Here is a 17,065-nt window from a genome sequence, read left to right on the forward strand (position 1 = left end):
GGTCGTTGGCCCACCTTGTGGGAGGCCTACCCACGCTACGTCTTCCAGTACGCGGTCGCCACTCAAGAACCTTCTGGCCCCAACGGCCATCCGTTCCGCGAGCAATGTGTCCTGCCCACTGCCACTTCAGTGTCGCAATCCTTTGGGCTATGTCGGTTACCATGGTTTTCCTGCGAATCTCCTCATTTCTGATTTGATCTCGCAGGGAAACTCCGAGCATAGCCCTCTCCATTGCTCTTTGGGTTACCTTGAGCCTTCTCATAAGGCCCATTGTGAGCGGCCACGTCTCAGTGCCATATGTCATCACTGGCAACACACACTGGTCAAAGACTTTCGTCTTGAGACACTGTGGTATTTGTGAAATAGTAGTCCGAGTTGTAGTCCGATAGAAAATAAAAACTTCTACATCATATCTTAAGCAATGTGGCACATGTGGTTTAGCCAGCTGTGAATGTTCCTTAAAAGCGCTAATTATAAAATACAATCACATACACAAGTTTCTCGACATGCCGAGTTGAGACAGTTGGTTCTGGATGTTTTAAAAGCTGTATTTAAATCAAGTTTGTGCGCATGTTTTTTTGTTCTCGACCTCTAGACTTGAATCTAGACTGGTGGTAGGACCTTTTGTGAGTCCGCGCGGGTTGGTACCACCCTGCCTATTTCTGCCGTGAAGCAGTAATGGGTTTCGGTTTGAAGGGTGGGGCAGCCGTTGTAACTATACTGGGACCTTAGAAGTTATATCTCAAGGTGGGTGGCGCGGTTACGTCGTAGATGTCTATGGGCTCCAGTAACCACTTAACACCAGGTGGGCTGTGAGCTCGTCCACCCATCTAAGCAATAAAAAAAATCAAGCAGCCATCAATTCATATTTACGACAAAACATAAACCATAAAAGCATCTTTGCCAAATTGCAATAAACTGTTGTATAACTCAAGTTAAAAAAAATATATTGCATACATTGCGCCAGGATTGGCTCTTAAATCTTATTTAACTACAACGCACAGACAGACACGGAGCGTAACAAAAGCATTAATTCCGTGCTAATGATAAAAGTCGGGGCGGAGCGCAGTTATCGGATTCACAGTTGGATAAATTTAACGGCGCCATTTTGAATTTACGCCCAAAGTCAGATTCGAACCGGTCAGGTCCGGCTCATGACCGGGTAATGAGACGGAAACCGACTAACGTGAATATGGTTTAGCTAACCGCATGCATACATATAAAATCCGCTTTTCTGTGAAACTTAGCGGAAATAGATTATATTAATTGTTTTCCGTAGATTGTGTTATTCGTCAAATTGTAAGCGAAAACATTTCGTTCTAGTAATCTGTGAATATTATGTACATTAGACAGATAATGTGGAACTTTTTGGCGGGAACGCGAGGAGTGAAGTTGTGTGATTTTGTTTTATTTTGTCTATTTAGTGTTTATTCAGGTTTAAATGTGTAATAACGGTGGTTTATTAACTGTTTAATATCTGTGACAGTGCGCAAATGTGGGAAAATGAAACAAAGCCGCTGGACGTAACTTCTCGAGATCCTCCAAAAAGTCCACTGACAAAATCTCAGTAACAGACCACCATTTTACTGAGATTATATTTCATCTCATATCATCTCATTTATTTCATCCCAGTTGATTAATGTCTCAAATTAATCATCTTCATTTCATTTCACTCCATAATATCATTTTTCATAAAAATATGAATATAAATTAAAATAAGACACGACTGAAAGGTCTCAGTAACCAGGTCATAAAAACCCTTAAAAAAAATAACATTAAAAAAAACTTTAAAAAAAGTTTTAATTAGTTTGCAATACATGTTATTATAACATTATGTGTTATTCTTTGGCTTAGGTACTCTGCGGCCTAAATCTCTTGATGGATTTGGATACAAATCAGGTGCATTTAAATTGTCTTCGTTCTAAAATTATAAAGTATCTATATGTTTATTTTAAAATGGTGGCAGTGAAGCTGTTATGCTTTCTAGTTTATAAAATTAATATGCGCGTATATTACGTCTAAAATCAAAAAAAATACTATAAAAATTGCAAAAGGATCTGGCAGTACGTAAATAAATTTTGTTACACAACTCTCCATAAAAAAAAAAACAGAATTTGAATCACAGCATGGTAGCTTCATAGTAAAAACACCGGGCGCTCTATCCTTTAGGCCTCGACGACTAGCAACTTTCTCCTAAAGCCTTACAACCATAAACATTGCCCACACATTATTTACAATGCAGCCTGCCTCGGGAAATGCGGTTTATCATATTAATAAAGAGCGAAATTCGGCTTTCATACATTCTCATAAGTTACACAATGCTTTAATCAAGTTATATGATACGTAGAATGAACTATGATTTGTACTTAGCTACGTGTATTGTATGTTCCATAGGGCGATGTTTTTTTTTTTTGTTAGGCCCTGTGAAGATATTACAATACACTTTGACAGATATGTGATATAAATTATCTGTGGCTTTGGGGGATGACGGTGTAATAAGAGGACTTTTTGGCGGGAACGCGAGGAGTGAACTTGTGTGATTTGTTTTATTTTGTCTATTTAGTGTTTCATCGTGCTTAAATGTGTAATAACCATGGTTTATTAACTGTTTAGTATCTGTGAAAGTGCACAAATGTGGGAAACAAAGCCGCTGAACGTAACTTCTCGGGAGTGCAATCCAAGAAGTCCACTGAATAAATCTCAATAAATAACCACTATTTTACTGAGATTATATTTCATCCCTTAACATCTCATTTTATTTCATTTAATTTCATGCCAATTGACTGAGTTTCCTTCGTTGTTTATTATTCATAAAATCTAAATAATTAAAATGGCGAATTATAAAAATCTTATTACTTGACGCTGGCTAATGCACAAGCCGTGCCAGAGCCAAAAACTAAAGAAGAAGAGGAAAGCGAAAAAACAATATGTTATACAACAATTATAATAAAAATAATAGGAGTCTAATTTTAAATGATTACATTTTGGCGGGCTTTCTGTACCTCTACCACAGACTATAATATCAAATGTGTGTTGAGAATGTTGCCAGTATTGAGATTGTTAGTGGACTTAAAATCTGCCGTAATAACTATTGGGATAGGGGACTGGACCATTGAGTCTACAGAGCCTACACGGATTGGATCATTCCGCCTACTTCTGCCGAAAAGTAATCTTCGGTATCGCTTTGAGGGGTGAGAAAGCACTTCCCCAACGTTCTAACTAATCTTTTAAAGTGAGTTCCTATTTCTTCACATTACGACTTAACTATGAACTCTAATAACTACTGTACAAAAATTCGAAAGAGAGAAAACGATTAAATAATTTGGAATAAATCACATATGATTTGTAATACGGAAACAGAAGCGGATATTTTACATACTTATTCCTATTTAAATATCCATGTACTATAGATGGGAAAATCGGTATGTTTTCATTAGTTAACACTGGCACACTATTTTTATTTTAAAAGAAAATAGCTGTACCCACCCGCTTCGCAGGGCATTTAAAATTAACATTATTGTTTCTCACCCCCACAACGATTCTCATCATTAACCCAGTCCATCACTCATATAAATATTAGCCTATCCATTAAGTACATGTATTTTCTACACGGATACTAAGTTTCAAGTCAAGCGGATGCATGGTTCAGTAGTTATAACGGAACATCCGTAAAAACCACTGTAGATTTATATATTAGTATAGATTAATGTCAATATCAGTCAGTCTTCGACTGAGATGACGGTGTTAAATTTTTTTTTTGTTTGTTGAAAATAAGGTTTTAAAGAAAAGATCCACTACATTTTCTTACCCATCCCATAAATATATATTGAAGATCCGGACAAAGGTCAAAGGATATTGAAAAAATTACGTAGTAAATACATTGAAATTGGGTCATAGGTATATAGCGCATATGGAATATTTCAATTACGGTTAGAGTTTCATTGCAGAGCATATTTCAATTAAGTCTTTATTGCGAATTCTGCGGTAAGACGTCAGCGTGCGTCACGTAAATTATTAATTAATTGCAGACGTGCTAATGCTGACGGTAATTGCTGATTAAGTGCCGTTGTGAGTTGATTGAGACAAATTCCGGTGCGAGAAGCCGTAACGTGTATTTCGGGAACGGGATCTAATAATAATTTTCGCGAAATTCCGGGCTCGCATTGCTGTCACCTCTCAATAGTACATTACTTAATAGTACTATATAAAACAATTTAACTGTTTTATTTTTATTTTTAAGTAAACCACTACTAATTGAATAAGAACTGTCTGATGAACTCATCTTTGTTTAATACTTCACTATTAAATTTTATTGCCTTTTGTTTATTTCACTTTTACACTAAACACTATATTGCAAATTGCCCGAGCACAACAATGGCGGAGAATTTTAGGTGCGTGAGAGCAGACGTAGGCACTAACGCGCATGCGCACTTGTCAGTACCCAGGGAGGAAAAGTTACACTTTCTTCCCTGTACAGCGGGACGAAAACCGAACTTTCGGCGTAGGTAGGAGAAAATATATATATTCAAGTAACCATTCTTCTGAGAAGAATAATTAAGACCAAATATTTGTACTCTACTCTTCTCTTACATACGAAGAGCGTGGTATGGACATGTGAGAGAAGATACATGTGACTAGAAGATGTACGGAAATGGTAGTACAAGGTAAAGGGGGAAGAGGTCGACCGAAGATGACGTGGATGGGGTTGTGAATGACGATATGATAGAGAGAGGAGTGAGGGTTAAGATGACGGCTGATAGAGAAGAATGGAAGAGAAAAATTCGCTGTGGCGACCCCACCTAGTGGGATAAGGTTTGACACAAACACGAAGAAATTAGATATTTTTAGAACCGTTTAAAATAAATAAAAACAAAAAGGTTACTCCAATGCGTTATCATTGATATTGCATATATCATGTTTTATGGCGCGTCATTACGCGTACGCAAAATTCACAACAAAACTAATTAATCAAACGAAAGTTCAATGACCACGTCATTAATTCGGTAAGTGTTCTACATTTATGTTTGCGGACTGTGAAAATCTTACTAAGCATTATGTCAATGTCAGTTAAGTGCGACGCCATTTTGTAAACGCGTTTCGGCCATTTTGATGTTTTTTTTTTCTTTTCTTTTTTATTGCCTTTGTAGGCAGACGAGCATACGGCCCACCTGATGGTAAGTGATCACCGACGCTCATGGACGTCAGCAATGCCAGGGGCAGAGCCAATCTGCTGCCTACCATTAAGTACTCTCCGCAAGCCTCGTTTGAAGAGGAAATGTCATAGCGCTCGGGAAACACCGTGGAGGGGAGTTCATTCCATAGCCGGATGATGCGTGGCAAAAAAGATCTTTGGAAACGTACTGTCGATGAACGCAGCGGTTCCAGATAATATGGATGAACTCTGCTTCACGCATAGCCATTCTCCTTATTGCACTAATTCGGTATGATTATATTAAGTCCAAACCATCATGGATAATGTTGGGTAGGGTATCTTGTGAGTCCGCATGGGCAGGTACAAATAACCTGCCTATATCTTCTGTGAAGCAGTAATGTGTTAAGGTTTAAAGGTTAGTGCAGCCGTTGTATAATAAAACTGTAACTTAGAACTCATGCCTCAAGGTTGGTGGCGCCATTTACGTTAATCGGTAACCACTTAACACCGAGTGGGCCGTGAGCTCGTCTACCAATTTTTTTCGTGAAGCAATTATGATTTTGGGCGTAAAGGGTAGGATACTCGTTTTTTAACATAGTGAATGAGATTTCGTCCTTATGCAACAAAGGCAGCCCTCAATTTTATACCCAACTAGCTGACCCGGCAGACTTCGTAGTGCCTCAATCGATAAATAAAAGACCTAAACTATTGTATAAAATAAATTTAAAACAAACAAAAGGAATCCGTCCGACGGGGGACACATCAAAGGAAAAACAAAATTGTTATTTTTATTTAATTCTGAGAATTTTCATATTTATCTTTTAAACCTTCTCTGGACTTCGACAAATAATTCAAGACCTAAATTAGCCAAATCGGTCCAGCCGTTCTCGAGTTTTAGCGAGACTAACGAACAGCAATTCATTTTTATATATATAGATGAATTATAAGCCCGTGTGCTCAGTTATACCAACAAAAAAATACAGTACTTTCGAGGCTAATCTGTGATATATTGACCCAAAGCTATTCTACTTCTAAGATAAATATCCATAATACATTTGGGTTCAGTGAATTCAGCATTTAGTCCTGCCTCCGGTGTTTGTTTCCATATCTGTTTCAATAAGGCAAACTGGACGTAATCCAAATTAAATTTCCGTTTATACTAAATCATCTCCCAGGTTGTTTACACTTGGACGCTGTCCAGATTCGGATAAAGGAGTACTCTATATATTACCTACCCTTTAACGAATTCAATTTTTTAGCTTAGGCATGGAAGCGTTCATAGACTATCCGGTTATAAGTGGTTAACAGAGGTAGATAGCACAAAGTAAATGCTGTCATTTATATATTAACACGTGAAGCAAAAACTTTTTACCCCCTTTTACGAAAATTGCGCGGACGGAGGAGTATGAAATTTCCCACACTTATAGAGAATATAGAGAAGCAGTGCAGAATGTTAATATATTTTTTCATTATCCATAAAAAATACATTATATCAATAAAATTAAAATTACACACCCTACCATGTTGACACACATACGCATGCATACTATTTATTTTTTAAACTAATCTATTGTCAAACTTTTCTTATACAGTGTGTCGTCAAATTGAGAATAGATTAATTATGGTTTGTCTTTATTAATATTAGTCTAAAGTGTAGTCTTGGCGAAATCTGTGATTATAGAACTACATATAATAGTCTTTTACAATAAAATCATAACAGTGTACAAACTTATAATTTCAATTAATTATAGTCGAATTTTTTTTTTTTTTATTGCCTTTGTAGGCAGGCGGGCATACGGCCCACCTGATGGTGAGTAGTTACCGTCGCCCATGCCGACTTCAGCAATGCCAGGTACTACCGGTTGACTACCGGGGTACCACTGGTGTACATTGATAATAAAGTCGAAATAACTGTGTGTATTATACAGTGACTGTCCTACCTTACATATAGAATCGGATGGCTACTCCCCCTCAGAATAAAATTTTATTTTTTATTGCATAGATGGGTGGACGAGCTCAAAGTCCACCTGGTGTTAATTAGTTACCGGAGCTCATTGACATCTACGACGTAAATGCGCCTCCCACTTTGAGATATAAGTTCTAAGGTCTCAGTATAGTTACAACGGCTGTCCCACCCTTCAAACCGAAACGCATTGCTGTTTCACGGTGGGCGGTAGTACCTACCCGTGCGGACTCACAAGAGGTCCTACTACCAGTAATTACGCAAATTTTAATTTTGCGGGCATAATTTTTATGACACGATTTTATTCCTTCACCGTAGAAGTCAAGCGTGAATATATTTTGTTAAGTACGTATTTCATTAGAAAAATTGTTACCCGCCTGCGGGATTCGAACATCGGTGCATCGCTTCAACACGAATGCACCGGACGTCTTATCCTTTAAGCCACGACGACTACTAGATCTAGATTACTGATCCCTAATGCGGACTCAGCACACCGCCACCAGTAAGTATTCAATTCTATTCGTAAAACACAATGTTATGGCCATCTGAGGAATTATTTGAGATGATTCCATCGTCTCGTTTTTACTATCGCACCGCCCGCCACCGGAGTAGAGTTCATCCATACTACCTGGAGCCACTGCGTTCATCGACAGTGCGTTTCCAAAGATCTTTTTTGCCACGTACCATCCAGCTTTGGAATGAGCTCCCCTCCACGGTGTTTCCCGAGCGCTATGACATGTCCTTCTTCAAACGAGGCTTGTGGAGAGTATTAAACGGTAGGCAGCGGCTTGGCTCTGCCCCTGGCATTGCTGACGTCCATGAGCGACGGTAACCACTCACCATCAGGTGGGCCGTATGCCCGTCTGCCTACAAGGGCAATAAAAAAATGGTAATAACTTATAAGTGCGTATTTAAAAGTTATCTGACAAATAAAAACTTGCAATTTCTAAAACTACAAACAATATATATATATAAAAGCAAACGCCTACCCGCAAATTTCACACATGCGTTTTCACAAACAACATCGCGATACGTAGCGTTGTTCCCGCGATAACAAAGTGGCCGGGACGTATTTTGGGACGACAATTTCCACAGTAAAATTTCGAGCTAGATAAGCTGCCGTTCTGATAATTACCGTTACACAGGACCGGATCTAGGGAGAACGGAAGTATAGCTTAAACGGCCGGTTAACAAAGGTTGTTTTTATATTGTTCAGACAGTGGCTTAAATTGCTCGATTGTGTATTTTTTTATTATTGGTTAGATGGGTGGACGCGCTCACAGCCCACCTGGTGTGAAGTGCAACGTAAATGCGCCACCCACCTTGAGTATAAGTTCTAAGGTCTCAAGTATAGTTACAACAGCTGCCCCACCCTTCAAAACGAAACGCATTACTGCTTCACGGCAGAAATAGGCGGGGTGGTGGTACCTACCCGTGCGGACTCACAAGAACCTACGCAATCAAAAATAAAATAAGAGTTGATCCTATAGTGAGGAACCATTCTCGCAGACTCCGCTATCTCGTGAGGACTGCGAAGCCACTGTCTGGTCAGTATTCTAAATTAAGATCAAGCCGTTCCAGAAATGAATCCAAATACGACCCTGCCTTCGTGACTCTCAAAACGTGGAGCCTCAAAATGCTTTGAGGCGTAACATGGGAGCATTTTACTCCCATAGCTTTTGTTCGTAATTCGGAGATTGTTTGAGAGTTTAAAAATTTGCGACGTCATTTTGAAGCGTCGTTTTTGAGACATCCGTAGCGTGAGACACTTGGTGATACTAGTCACGTGTTCAACGATGGATTGACTCTTCTTTTTTTGCTTCAGAGTCGGTATCTTCATTTCTGAAATTCGTATCTAGCTTTTTTTTATTACTTTTAGTAAGCAGACGAACATACGGCCCCCGAATGGTAAGTAGTTACCGTCACTCATGGACGTCAGCTATCTACCACTGAGTACCCTCCACAAGCCTCGTTTGAATAAGGACTTATCATAGCGCTCGGGAAACACCGTGCAGGGGAGCTCATTCCATAGCCGGATGGTACGTGGCAAAAAAGATCTTTGGAAAAGCACTGTCGATGAATGCAGCGGTTCCAGATAATATGGATGAACTCTGCTCCGATGGTGTCTGCGTAGGCGTCTAAATAGATAGGCTTTAAATAATCCTATTCTAGTCCCTCGATGCATTTCTATCGACAATCTCGCATTACTAGTACTTATTGTAACAATAATTTTTTCTATCGATAATCTCCCATCACTAGTACTAATAATTGTAATAGTACTTTTCTCTTTTACAGGTAACGTGGCGTCGAATAAAAACTCACGTAATCTGTAAATGGAACTGCAGAAGAGCTCATGAACGTAGAAGTAAGTATCACTAGAAGTGACATAGTTATTGCGAAAATTATTTTTGTTCTCAATATACCAAAAGCTTAACTTATATAAATAAGTTCGTTGATTACTGACTTGAGTTTTTAATTGTTTGTAGTGAAAATTACACACAGGCATTATTATCATTGGCTGTGTTATACCAAATATTTACTAATATCCGCTAAAGGTAATTCATAAATACAAACGTATCTAAGTACTTGAAAATTTTATGTAATTGCAATTTTTAGAACAAAAAGAGAACTATTTACCTAAAAACTCAATCAGATGTATCATCAATATCACTTAAATCCCATAAAACCGTCTCTTCCGATTTCTATAAGATCATCTATCTATTTAATACGAATACATTGTATTACTTTTTACGAGAGCAACTGCGTTCTTTGAGATTATTTTGTGGTTTGCAGCTATCATTTACCGTACAATAATTGCACGGTCGTGGTTCTGAAACAACGTTTTGAACTATGTTTGTTATGTCGTGTGGTGAAAGGCTGGTTTAATGGTTTAAGCGATATTTAGCCAATTTCTCGCTTCTTACATCTTTCTCTTTCTTTTTCTTTTACTTTTCTTTTTCTTTTTCTTTTTCTTTTTCTTTTTCTCTTTCTTTTTCTCTTTCTCTTTCTCTTTCTCTTTCTCTTTCTCTTTCTCTTTCTCTTTCTCTTTCTCTTTCTCTTTCTCTTTCTCTTTCTCTTTCTCTTTCTCTTTCACTTGGCTTTCTATTTGGCTGATTTAGAAACCTATTACCCCAGACAGCGTTACCCAATCAACAATATCCAAATGAAAGTGTGAAGTGAGATTAAAATTTGGAAAAATTCACATAGTAAAAAAACTTATTCAGCCATTTGAATGGGGTAAACTTAATTGAAGTTCAATTAAAAACATCGAACTGTTGATGCTAATACCAAATAAAACGTACCTTTAATTACAAATATAAAGGTCGCGAAATGCCGCTTAAACTAAATAGCCTTTCACTTCTCAATATGACTCTTCTAGATTTAAAAATACATTTTGTTTTATTATCCCTGTAGGCAGACGAATTTGCACCTCAGCACCTCGTAGTAAGTGGTTATCGTCGCCCATGGACGTCAGCAACGTCAGAGGCAGAGCCAAGCCGCTGCCTATAGCCTAGTATCCCCCACGAACCTCGTGAGAAGACAGACATATCACTAACAACTCCTCGGGAGGCAAATTCGTTCCAAAGCCGGATGGTACGTGGCAGAAAAGATCCCTCCAAACGCACCGTCGACACTTTACATTCAAACAAATTTCCGTTTGCGTAATTTTATCTGAAACACGCGGGGGTAGTAAAACATCCCGTTAACATTAACAAAATGTCGCGCGTTTCGTTGTGTGGTCTCAGTCCTAGCGGGGTGACAACAGTGTGAAAACCACCAGCCCTTTTGGTGATAATTCACAATTTGGAGTGCTCAAGTTATCTCGACATCGAAACAGAAAAACAGGATTGTTTCGGTTTTTGGTAGTAGGAGCTTACTGGGGGTGGTAGGTGCCTATTTCTGCTGTGAAGCAGTAATGCGTTTCGGCTTGTAAGGCGAGGCAGCCGTTGTAACTATACTGAGATCTTAGAACTTATATCTCAAGGTAGATGGTGCATTTACGTTGTAGATTTCTATGGGATCCGGTAACCACTTAATACCAGATAGGCTGTGAGTTCGTCCATCCATCTATGCAATAAATAAAAAATTCGTGTGGGCTTATAAAATACCCTAATTGCTCTATAGTCTTTCTCTGAATAGGATTTTCATTACAAGATTATATTCCTTCACATTGGACGCTGTGGCACGTATAGGTAGGCCGCGACTTCGCTGTACACCTGCTATTGCTGACGTCCATAAGTGAGGGTAATCACTTACCATCAGACGGGCCGTATGCTCGTCTACCTTTTAATGGAATAAAAAAAAGTATATTTATGTTAATGATATCGGCATGCACGGTTTTATCCTTTAGGCCACGACGCTTTGAAAGATTTTGAGTACTAAGAGGGCGTCACTTGTTTGTTTAATTCATATTTCAGTCTGACCCAGGAAGTGGTACCACACATAGTGGTAAGCCGGAACGGCACCCGCGAGAGCGCACATCGCTCTACACGATCAACAGTTTTACCCTCCCGAAGTACTGTTTGCAGACAAAATTAAAGATCTTATCAACTACCCTCTTCGTATAGAACATTTTAATTATTTATTTTTTTCGATTTCGCGAATGTCTCTATCAATTTAATTAGATTATTGGCGGTAGGACCTCTTGTGAGTCCGCACGGGTAGGTACTAGCACCCTGCCTATTTCTGCCGTGAAGCAGTAATGCGTTTCGGTTTGAAGGGTGGGGCAGCCGTTGTAACTATATTGAAACCTTAAAACTTATATCTCAAGGTGGGTGGCGCATTTACGTTGTATATGTCTATGGGCTCCAGAAACCCCTTAATAACCAGGTGGGCTGAGAACTCGTCAACCCATTAATAATAAAAAATCCAAGAGTTAATTTGCGTTGTTTTATTGTTATCTTATGCCCGTTTTCACCGACCAGTTCCCAAAGTGGTCCTACGTTTTTTTTTTTTTTTTTTTTTTCCACAGGAGAAAATCGCCGGATCCCCACCCGCGCGGCAGGTGGGGTATGTGGGAGTTGAACCTCACTAAAAACTCCTGCCGCTCACAACCGGCGCCCTACCTCGGACCGGGCCGGAGCCCAGTCGGGGCTATTGAAACGGCGGGACAGGGTTGACGCAGAGCACATTACATCCATCCCACCGTCCCATGGACGCCGGACCGGTGGCCGCCAGCGACACGACCACCGGTTCCCTCGTTCAGCGGGCCGAGAGCCCGCTTTGATGGCGCCGCGTTACACCTTCCCCCAGAGCGGTCGGGGGAACGCGGTCTACCATCACCCGGCTTCCTATTGCGGGTGAGCGTGCAGAGCACGCCACCCCACGTCTGGGTCCCTCCCCGCACAAAACGGGTGGGACCCCTAGCTCTTAGGGGGCCAGGTCACGGATACGACCCCGGTCCCGACCCCCTGCTCGGCGGCGGCGGGTTTCTGCGTAGTGAGGAGAGCTTTCCCTCACTCGCCCCGCCGCCTCCTTCTGCGAGATGGTGCACTCGCAGAAGTCGAGCATAGCCTTCCATGACTCATCGCTGCCAAGCATCGACGCCACGACGCCAGGCAGCGACAAGTCAGGTCCTATCTTTGCGACCAGGACACGGCGCTGCACCTCCCAAGCGGGGCAGACAGCGAGCGTATGCTCCGCCGTGTCCAGGTCGTGTCCACAATGGTGACACCTCGTCGTCGGCTCAGCCCCTATCCGGCGCAGGTACTTCCCGAAGCATCCGTGCCCGGTCAGCACCTGCACCAGACGAAAGGTGAGACGTCCTTCGCCACGATTCACCCAGTCATCAAAGACCGGGTAAACCGCCTCGACGGTCCGTAGCCCCCACGTGGGGTTGGCCAATCGCCTAGACCACGACTCGAGCACGGACCGCCGAGAATGGGCCTTCCGCGCCCGCAGCTCACTTTCGGGGAGACGCGCCACGCCCCGAGCACGAAGCTCGCTGCGCCACCGATAGTCGGCAGCGAGCGACTCCGCCTCCAGCTCCCATGGCGGCGTCCCCGCCAAAACACACGCCGCCTCGAAGGAGACGGTGCGATATCCGCGAATGACCCTGATGGCAACGGTGCGCTGCGGCCGGCGCAGGAACCGAGCCATAGTGGCCCGGTTGCGCGGCTCAGCCCACACAGGTGCACCGTACAGGGCCATCGATCGCACCACCCCCGCGTAGAGGCGGCGCACAACCTGATCCGGTCCCCCAATATTCGGGAGCAGCCGGCTCAAAGAACCGGCCGTCCCCATCAATCGGGGGACCAGCTCCGCAAAGTGAGCACGAAAAGCCCACCGGCTGTCCAACACGAGGCCGAGGTACTTCAACTGCACCCCGACCCCTATCCGGACGCCTCCAACCACGATGTGGGTGTCAACGGGTGGCGCCCCCCGCGGCCCGTGAAACCACAGAGCCTCGGATTTATTGAGCGCCACGTCGAGACCCAGCCTCCTTATCCTTCCGACGACGAGGGCCACTCCCGCTGTGGCGAGACGGGCAGACTCCCTATAATCATCCCCCCGGGCCACGACCAACGTGTCGTCCGCGTAACAAATAACGCGGAGGCCCGGGAGGAGGGCGCCCCTCAGCACCCAGTCGTACCCGATATTCCACAAGAGGGGGCCGAGAACCGACCCCTGCGGAACACCACGCACGACCGGAAAACGATGAAGGGTCCCACCGTACCCGGTACATACGACCGACCTGGCCCACAAATAGGACCCAACCAGCCGGCGGAGGTAGAGGGGCACTCCATGCCTCTCCAGTGCCCCCCTATCACGGTCCAGGGCAGAGTGTTAAATGCGTTGGCGATGTCAAGAGACACCGCCAGCGCCACCCCACCCCGAGAAACGGCCTCGTCCGAGAGGGACCGCACGCGCAGAATTGCATCCACGGTCGAACGGCCCTCCCGGAAGCCGTACTGCTCCGCCGACAGGTCAGGCCCCACCCCGACCAGGTGCCGAACGATGCGGGCAGCCAGAATACGTTCCAGCAATTTTCCCGCCTCGTCCAGCAGTACGATAGGACGATACCCAGCGGCTGTATCCACCGGGCGCCCCTCCTTCCTCAACAACACAAGTCTACCCGTCCGCCAGAGCGACGGAAACCGTCCCGACTCCAAGCAGCCATTATATAGCTCAAGGAGCCGGTCCCCCAGGGCACCGAGGGCCAAGGCCAATACCCGGCCGTGGACTCCGTCCGGGCCGGGGGCCGTGTCTTTCGCAGTCATCTTGACAACGGCCACCCGGAGCTCTGCCTCGGTAATACGGGGCACCTCAGCAGGAGCTTGGCCGTCGACGGTGTCAGACGGCCCGCCCATAGCGGGAGGGACAAAACCCTCCCGCTCCTGCGGGAACAACGCCGAGACGATGTCCCGCAGCTGCTGAGGCTGGAGGCGCTTAGTCATAGAGGGGGCCCACGGGCGTAACTTGCCGCGTACCAATTTGTATGGGCTCCCCCACGGATCCGCTTCGAGCGCCTCCAAGAGTCTCTCCATGCTCTGTTCCTTGGCCCGCCTGATGGCCAGCCGCAGGGCGTCCTTCGCAGCGCGATATTCGCGGTGCAGCCGAGCTTCCTCCTCCGCGAACGCGACAGGCTCGTCGCGCCGCAGGCGGCGGCGACGGCGGTGTCTAGTGCACTGGCGGCTCGCCCGAATGGAGACCGCACGCAGTCTTGCAATTTCGGGCGACCACCAGGGCGACTGTCGCCGTCCAGAATGCCGAGGGCCGACCCGGGGCATCGAGGCATCACATATGCGGTGCATCGCGCCCCGGAACCATTCGGCCTCGGTTTCCACATCGACAGGTTGTGGGCGCTTGGGCGCCCACGCCGCCACCATAGAGGCCTCCACCAGGAGCTCCCTGTTCAGGAGCTTCAGTGCCCACCTAGGGAATGACCGGGATGCACTCTGCGGGGGGTCAACCCCGCGGGCACCTGCAGCCGGCGTCGGCGCGGGGGCAGAAAGATCGTACCGGATATACCGGTGATCGGACAACGATTCCGCCCCCACCACCACTCTCCAGCCGAGGATGCGCCGTGCGACGGGCGAGCTCGCGAACGTCAAGTCCACGATAGACTCGCCCGTCCACCGCACGCAAGTCGCGATCGAGCCCCTATTAACGATACAGAGACCGACCGCGACCGCCCACTCCTCCAGCAGCCTACCACGAGCGTCCGTGAATGGGGAACCCCAAGCGACAGACTTCGCATTGAAGTCCCCCGCCAGTATCACTGAACGGGGAGCGAGTTGACGAGCGATCACCTCTAGCCCATCCAGGAACCGCTCGAACTCGACGGTAGGCCGATTCGGAGAAAAGTACACCCCGATCACGACGATATTCTCTAATTGTACCGCGACGATCCCGGGGCCCCTGGTCACCATCACCAGGGGGGGAACCATCGCGGTTCTTCTGATATGTATGGCCGCCAAGCCACCAACGTCCCCAAACCAACAGTCATCCGCTGGGGGAACGAAGTATGGCTCGGCGACCACAGCCACGTCAATTGACCACTCCGCCATGGTCTGGAGCAACATATCCTGAGCCCCAGCGGAGTGGTTCAAGTTTCCTTGGAGGAAGCGATAGGTGTGATCCATTAAGGCTGGCCCACATCCATCGCCTCCTCCCCTACTCCATTGCCCCCGCTATCGGGCGCGAACGCCTCAGCGGGGGACAAAGTGCCGGCCGGTGCTCCCCCGGCCAACCGCTTCTTTTGACGCCGCTTAGCTTGGCGGCGCCGATTTCTTTCCGTGTTCTTGCTAGCCGGAGGGCAGGCCTTGCCCCCGGCCCGGTGGTCAGCCTTGCGCCCGGCCGCCGCACATAATAAGCAATGCGGCGCAGCCGAGCACACGGCCGCCTTGTGTCCCGGCTGACCACAGCGAAAGCACAATCCGCTGCGGTCAACCGCACTCACGCATTTAGCGAGGCAGTGCCCAGTGCTGAAGCATCTGAGGCACCGCCAGGCGCGTGGTTCGAGAAGGCGCACGCGGGCCGCTATCCAGCCCACGCGCAACCTGCCCGGTTCCCCCGACGGTCTCCCGGGCGGAGGAGCAGCCAAGGAGGTGGCCGCCTCTACCGGGCAACGCACCCAAACAGAGCCAGCCCCGGTATAACCGAGGCGCAGCTCGCCTACAGTTATATTCTCCAGGGCGCAGTTGCCCCGGGCAGCAATAGCCGCCGCCACCTCATCCTTAGTGGTGCAGTCGTCCAGGCCGGTCACTCTCAATTCAGCCATTTTGACCGGCCTGTGCACTCGAACCTCCTCCTCAGGCAGAACCGTACGGAGCTTCGCCGCCAGACGCTCCGCGATGCCGGAACTATCGGCACCGGGACACTCTAGTAGCTTGGCCCCATTGGCCGTCAGCCTACAGCGGAGGCCCTCCCCGCCCCGATCTCGTCCAGATCAATAGCCGCGCGCGCCCGGGAGACTACATCTCCGTATGACATGCCCTTGGCCTCGGCGGCCGGCAGCAGCGTTAAGACCACTGCCGCCGACCGCGGCGCGCGCGACGACTTCTTCTTTGTCTTCTTTTTCTTGGCGGCCACAGGCGCTCGACCCTGTTGGGGAGCAGCCTGAGACGCCGCGGTGGCCGGTGCTCCGTCCACTTGTGGAGCTGTCGGTACGGCCCTCTTGGCACCCCGCCGGGCCACCACATTCCACCCCTCGTCCATGTTAGACGGGGGCGGAGGCAGCGGACGGGGTTGAGGCGCCTGCGATGTGCACTTCGCATTAGCGCCGCCCCCCCGCTTGGCTCTGTCTCGCCCCGGGCCCGCCCTAGTGGCTGGAGCCTGTACGGGGGTGGAGCGGGTCACCGCAGCACCCAACACCGCGGCAGGTGTAGGCGCAGGCCGCTCAGCGTCACCAGAGACAACACGCTTCGCCTCGAGAGCCGCCAGCCCGCCACCCAGCCTTTCCATTACAGCCTGGACGGTGCGGTCGATAATCTCGTCCAGGCTGTAGC

General features: G+C 46.5%; 1 protein-coding gene across 2 annotated transcripts in view; it reads left to right on the plus strand.

The window, feature by feature from the left end:
* Positions 1-17,065, plus strand: part of Neto (Neuropilin and tolloid-like) — a 162,997-nt gene that overhangs the window by 44,384 nt on the left and 101,548 nt on the right. Inside the window, exon 2 of one of the 2 annotated variants that reach the window (XM_089735659.1) lies at positions 9,411-9,480. The exons of the other annotated variant lie outside the window; for it this stretch is intronic. The gene's annotated coding sequence lies outside the window, so the exon portion shown is untranslated. The remainder of the gene's footprint in view (positions 1-9,410; positions 9,481-17,065) is intronic. 2 annotated transcript variants of the gene reach the window in all.

The sequence above is a fragment of the Bombyx mandarina genome, chromosome 20, assembly GCF_030267445.1.
Source record: "Bombyx mandarina strain Sakado chromosome 20, ASM3026744v2".
NCBI classification, from domain to species: Eukaryota; Metazoa; Arthropoda; class Insecta; order Lepidoptera; family Bombycidae; genus Bombyx; species Bombyx mandarina.